This window comes from Cibotium barometz, chromosome 53 (assembly GCF_041138505.1).
Source record: "Cibotium barometz isolate CiBa-2024 chromosome 53, ASM4113850v1, whole genome shotgun sequence".
Lineage (NCBI taxonomy): Eukaryota > Viridiplantae > Streptophyta > Polypodiopsida > Cyatheales > Cibotiaceae > Cibotium > Cibotium barometz.
The window spans coordinates 21,392,867-21,400,107 of NC_141098.1; positions in this window are offsets into that span (position 1 = coordinate 21,392,867).

Genomic DNA, 7,241 nt, shown 5'->3' on the forward strand with positions numbered 1-7,241 from the left:
GCTACCTATGGCAACTTATGAGGTAACTTGGTTTCATAAGCTACTTAATGATATGGGTGAGCCCGTGGATAGGGCCATTGTCATTTATTATGAAAAAATGAGAAGTATCCAATAACCCAGTATATCATGCTAGGACAAAGCACATTGAGGTGCATTGTCACTTTATGAGGGAGAACGTTCTATCAAATGTGATGTAGATATGTTATGTGCTAGCACAAAGGATTAGGTGGCTGACATATTCATGAAGGCATGTGGCACAAAGAAGCTCCATAGGTTTAGGAGCTTACTTAGAGTGCAATGTGTGGAGTTAGCTTGAGGAGTAGCGTTGAGATATCGAGCTCAACTAGTGCTCCAGACATTGATGACCCACCTGGGTGAAAGATTCTACACTTATTCCATTAGCACGATTGGTGAGATTATGGTTGATATACTACTAGTGGTGGACGACAGGCTATGTGATAGCCACTTTGGAGTACTAAAGTTATGGCATAGATATAGCACCAACTCATGTAGAAGTTCATACTTTGGAGTACTAAAGTTATGGCATAGTTATAGCACCAGCTCATGTAGAAGTTCATACTATGGACCGAGTACTTTCCCTTATAGTATGTACTCTTATCACTTTATGTTAATGTTTATAGTAGAGAATAGAAGAAGATAGAAGAAAATTCAACCATATAGCTCTCTCTTGTGTCTTGCCCTCTCTTATGTGTGTGTGTCTTGCCCTCTCTTATGTGTGTGTTTGCCTACAAAAACAAACTCAAGCTCTCCCTCTCCCCCACATTATCTTTAGGAAGATTGATGTTATTTGTGATACTATAGAGTGAGCGAGGGTGAGCCCACACCTATTATAGCTTGACTTCCAGGTTATGTGAGACGATAGTGTTTAAGCAACTTAGAGTTATTCATCACGAGCTAGTGTTATGCTCTACCCTTACTTCTATGTCATGTGAGATGATAGTGCTTATGCAACTTAGAGTTATTCTCACAAGCTAATGGTATGCTCTACCATTACTTTGATGCATCCTTCACGTTACAAGTTTTATAGATTGCGTAGGGATTATATATCCCCAGATAGGATAGTTATTCTTAGGAAAGATGTAAACTTTGTGTGAGAAAATTGAGTCTATAGTAGCCGATTCCATGTTGTACATAAATAATCTTGATACACACACACACACACACACATATATATATAGACATGATGTTTTTTAGTCAAGCAAGCTGATTCTAGAATTTTCCAAATCAGTTTGGTCAATTTTTGACCATTTTTAGGTCAGTTTAGCTTACTTTTTGGATCTAGTTGAAGCAGGAGAGAGGAGAGATGAAAATATCTCATTATTTGTGAGTTTAAAACTCAACCACACATGTGAAATAGGTGCCTCTTTCATGAGGGGAATTCCCCCACAACACTGAGGTGTCAAAAATGCATCATTTCTTCTAAATATCTCTTCTTTTTTAACTAATAACCTTGTCCTTAGTCAACTATTCATCTTATGTGAGTATTTACTCATTTTTGGGGGGATTTCCTTTTATTCTTCAATTTATCTCCTCCCTACATTTGGATTAATCTAATTGGTCCATAGGAACGTTAATTCAAAAATTTCAGAAAATCTGGACCCTTAGGCTAAGGTCCTTTTTACCTGATTTCAATTTATTCCAATTGCACATTGGAAATTTCTTTTTGAATATCTGTTTCAAGGGAAACCATTTTAGATACTAGGAGGATTTTTATATCCAAAAATATCTCAATTTTGAATTACCTCTCTCTAGATATTTTCTCTCTCTAGGCCAAACAGGGTAAAACAGGATCTTTCTTTTATTTCAGAGAGGGGAATAATTATAAGATCAGAAGGGGAGGTTTTTACACCTGCACACCTCAAAAGCCGGAGGGAGGAATCTTACATCCTACCCCACTTAAAAAACACGAGATGTCCTCATCTCGCAAAATTAGAGGAGAACTCTTTTCCTTAAGATCCAACTCATTCTGGGGTTCCTTATAGTCTGGTGAACCCAACAAAATCCTGGGATAAAGATCCCTTATATAAAACTCATCATCAGATAATAATTCACTCAGATCGTATCATTCAAATCCTTATCACAATAATGGTCCATTAGACCAAATTTTCTATCTGAACAGTCCTTTATGGAAATTTTCAATTATACAGATTTTTAATTTGACATCCCTTAACTTGATTCACTGGGTCAAATGTTAACAACAGCAATCTGCTAGCACAATCCACTAATCTCATAGTGATTTGTTGAAGTCATTAACGTCATTCCAGCTACGAACATCATCACAAGGACTTTTCCCATTCATCCTCATTGTGGTTTTGCTTAGTTTATTACATTTCAACCCAAATTCAGGAATCTTCATTTTTCAATCAGAATCCAAATCAACTCATCGATTCTCAACCAGAATTTAAAATCATATCAACCACATTCGAATTCATCATCTGGATAGTATTAATGCTTATAATTTCAAGTCTTAGATTTACTCGTATATATACTGCCAGTAAAGAGCTGCAGTTATACCCTCGGTATATACGGGTCACAGTCCTTGAAACTATAAGGTAAATACCATCATGTCTAGGCCTCAAGCAATTAAATATTTCAAGGTCTTTAAAGTGTGATAATATACGGCACTTTTTGTACCCACAATAGCTACCACTTAAAATCCTCAATCTTGTAGATCAAAAGAGTGGGTAGATACTGAGACATTAGTAGAATGTGGTGGTTAGTAAAAATTGCAAATCCAATGGTTGGATTTTTAATGATCTCTTTTTCAAAATTCCTCCAGACTATCAGAAGGCTTGCAAATATTAATAATCTAATTAGTAAAATTACATTTTTGATATGAATCATCTAAAACCTATAGGGACTAATGTACTTGTAATGGTGCATCTATGGAAAAATAAATTGGATCACTCTAGGTATGGAAAGATCATTTGTTTATCATTTCATCATATTTTTGATTAATTTTGATTAATTAGACTAATTTATATTAATTTAAGTTATATTGGGTTAATTTAAGGGCAAGCGTATTTTCTATTATTTGCTTGATCTCATTTTAAGTACCTTGCCCCCCAAAATTTTCTCTCCAAGCATTGTCCCAGTCCAGCATAAACTGGACAAAACTAGACACCCTGATCTTGCAACAACCCTTAACTAACTGAACTGATCTGACCGAACCTGTAAGTCCCAAATCAGATCAGGGAAAGATTGCACTTGGATCATAGTAGAGACCAACGCTTTTTTCCTCATTGAGAGGCATAGCCGTTGATTCTTTTCCATAGAACAATTTTTGTCCGGGATTTACTTCATCTATCGTACCATAACAGAATTGAGTCTCAATTTAAGGATCCATCAGTCCAGCCTAACCCCATCTAGTCCCGTGGGTTAGCCAACCGCCCAACCATTGTAGTGATGGGATCCAATTAAGAATTTGGTTAGGTTTTGTCCCAGGTACAAGGGAAAAGAGTTCCCAGGCCCCCTAGTCGGATATTCATGCAAACTTAAAACTAGTCACACCACTTACACACCCAATATGAAATTGCCTTTTTCTTAGCATTAGCTATCTTTAAAACAATCATTTAATGAAACCATTGTCACTGATCACAATCCTCAAAATCTCCGATTGAATCCTTATTTCCAATCATTCCTTCATCGATGTACCTATGGCATCATTGGCAACCAAAACGCTCACCACCTGTTCCCTCAGGGGCCTTTTCGTCGATAGTTCCTAGCTCATAGTAACCGTAATATATTCACATATCAAAATGGAATCTCTGTTGAAGATCAGCAAGATCAACCAACGGATCCATATAAAAGAGCCATGGACTCATCCGTTTTGAGGACCAGCAAGGTCAACCAACCAGATCCATGCCGGAATTCAGAAAACAACTCTTACTCCTTGTTCCAATATCTTCCCCGATGTACGTATGGTCAGCACCCTCTAGGATCCTTCGCAGGTCACCTAGCGCTTCACTCATAGCCCGCTTCCTTGGTCCCTCATCCATTGTACCGGAAGCTCACCATTTAAATCAAACCGAGGCTGGTCATCAAGACCTCGGCCGCCGACCTTGCTGCTACGCGAGATGTCCTCCGTTGACTCTCTGTCAATAGTTGCAACTTTAACAGATAGGTCTCCACGACCTCATTCACAAAACGGTCAAAATGCTTCCCCAGCATTCTTGACATAAAACAGTCATTTAAAAACAGATTTCACATACAAATACAGTTTCAACAGTATTTCCATTTTTTCTCATCACTCCACATCCTTTCACATTAGTCCCCATCTTTTCTCATCTTCCCACAATTTTTTTCTTCTTCATCGATCCCTATCATATCACATCATTCCCACAGCAAATCACATCCAATCGCATCATCCACACATCAATCCACATCATCCATACATCCATCCACATCATCCATACATCAATCCACATTATCCACCCATCCATCCACATCTTCCATACATCCATCCACATCAATCCACATCATCCATACATCCATCCACATCAATCCACATTATCCACACATCAATCCACATCATCCATACATCCATTCACATCAATCCATATCATCCATACATCCATCCACATCATCCACATCAATCCACATTATCCACTCATCCATCCACATCAATCCACATTACCCACATATCAATCCACATTCATTTCATAAGTATTCCCATTCTCATCTAATCACATCTTTTTCTATCTCATCACACACTTATTTCCTCATTTATCCTCATCAGATCACATCTACTTGCATCTACCCATACATCTCATCACTTCACATACATTAACATTTATCTAGTTTACATCGCATCTTATCCATCACATCTCATTCATTCACATCCCGATTCACATGCTAACACATTCATTCACATCCCTTATCGTTCATTCACATCCCGATTCACATGTTATCACATTCATTCACATCCTATATCATTCATTTACATCCCGATTCATATCCTATATCATTTATTTACATCCCGATTCACATGTTATCACATTCATTCACATCCTATATCATTCATTTACATCCTGATTCACATGACATCACATCTCATCCTATATCATTCACATCCTATATTATTTATATCCTGATTCACATGACATCACATCTCATCTATTCATTCACATTTATCTTATTCGCATCACATCTATTTACCTTTCATTCTCATCACTTCTATTCTCATCGCATCCATCCATCCATTCATTCCCATCTATATGATTCGTATCCCATCTCATCACTTCTATTTACCTCTCATTCTCATCACTTCTATCCTCATCACATCCATCAATCCATTCATTCCCATCTATCTGATTCGCATCACATATCATCACATCTATTTACCTTTCATTCTCATCACTTCTATTCTCATCACATCCATCCATCCATTCATTCCCATCTATCTGATTCGCATCACATATCATCACATCTATTTACCTTTCATTCTCATCACTTCTATTCTCATCACATCCATCCATCCATTCATTCCCATCTATCTGATTCGTATTACATCTATTCACCTCACATTCTCGTCACTCCTGTTCTCATCGCATCCACATTTATTCCCATCTATCTGATTCGCATCCCATCTCATCACATCTATTTACCTCTCATTCTTATCACACCCATCCATCCATTCATTCCCATCTATCTTATTCGCATCCCATCTCATCACATCTATTTACCTCTCATTCTCATCACTTCTATTCTCATCACATCCATCCATCCATTCATTCCCATCTATCTGATTCACATCCCATCTCATCACATCTATTTACCTCTCATTCTCATCACTTCTATCCTCATCACATCCATCCATCCATTCATTCCCATCTATCTGATTCGCATCACATATCATCACATCTATTTGCCTTTCATTCTCATCACTTCTATTCTCATCACATCCATCCTCTATTCATTCTCATCTATCTGATTCATATCATATCTATTTATAGAATGTAAGAGAATTCTTATTTTTGATATAAAGATTCTTTATGCATCTATTTATGCATAAGAACAACTTCAGTGGGAAATAACACTTTTATAAAAATCCGTTTATGCATCTATTTATGCATAAATTCAATTTTAAGGAGAATAACACTTTCGAAATAAAAATAAATCTTTTATGCATCTTTTTATGCATAAATTTAATTTTAATGAGAATAACTCTTTTGAAATAAAAATAAATTTCTTTATTCATCTTTCTATGCATAAAATCAAAATTGATGAGAATAACTCTTTTGAAATAAAAATAAATTTCTTTATGCATCTTTCTATGCATAAAATCAAAATTAATGAAAGTAACGCTTTTATAAAAAAAATCTTTTATGCATCTATTTATGCATAAATTCAATTTTGATGAAAGTAACACTTTTATAAAAAAAATCTTTTATGCATCTATTTATGCATAAAATTAATTTTGATGAAAGTAACACTTTTATAATCAAAATATTCCCAATATGCATCTTTCTATGCATAGAAATTAATTCTAATGAAAATAACACTTTTATTATAATAATATTTCTAATATGCATTTTTCTATGCATAGAATAAAAATAACACTTTTAGAATACACAAGCGGTGGGGATTACTCTTTTTGAATAATAAAAGATAAAACTTATTTCACAAAATTTAAGAAAATTTTGCCATAACCTCCTTTGTATGGCTGACCATTTTTCGATTTTTTTCATTCTCAAGTTACTTAAAAATTATCCCAAATGATTTAAAGCATTCTAAACTAATCAAATTTCACTTTTTAAAGATAAACAATATGAAAGGTTTAATTCTAACAATTTGATTACACATCTAGGATAAAGAAAGGCTGAATTCAAGAATGAAGAGAGGGGGAAAGCCTTTCCAACAAGGCATAGCATCATTTTTCATTTTAAACAAAACAAAAATTAGAAAACCATTAAATGAAATAAAGAAAAAGTAGAAGCTTACATGATTTTTTGTGAGCTTTCCTTTAGCGGCTTGATGGTTTGAGGGATCTACTCCTGTTTGCAACAAGAGTGGCCACCAATTCTTTTGAAGAGGAAATGGTCAAAAACTAATGAATTATCAATAAATTTACTTTTTTGGCTCTGGGGAGGAGTAGAGTAACAATGCATAAAACACTATTAACCATTTACAAAGGGGGAGGCTTCATTTATAGAAAAAAGTGAGCCTCTAACCAAGCAAACTGATTCTAGAATTTTTCAAATCAGTTTGGTCAATTTTTG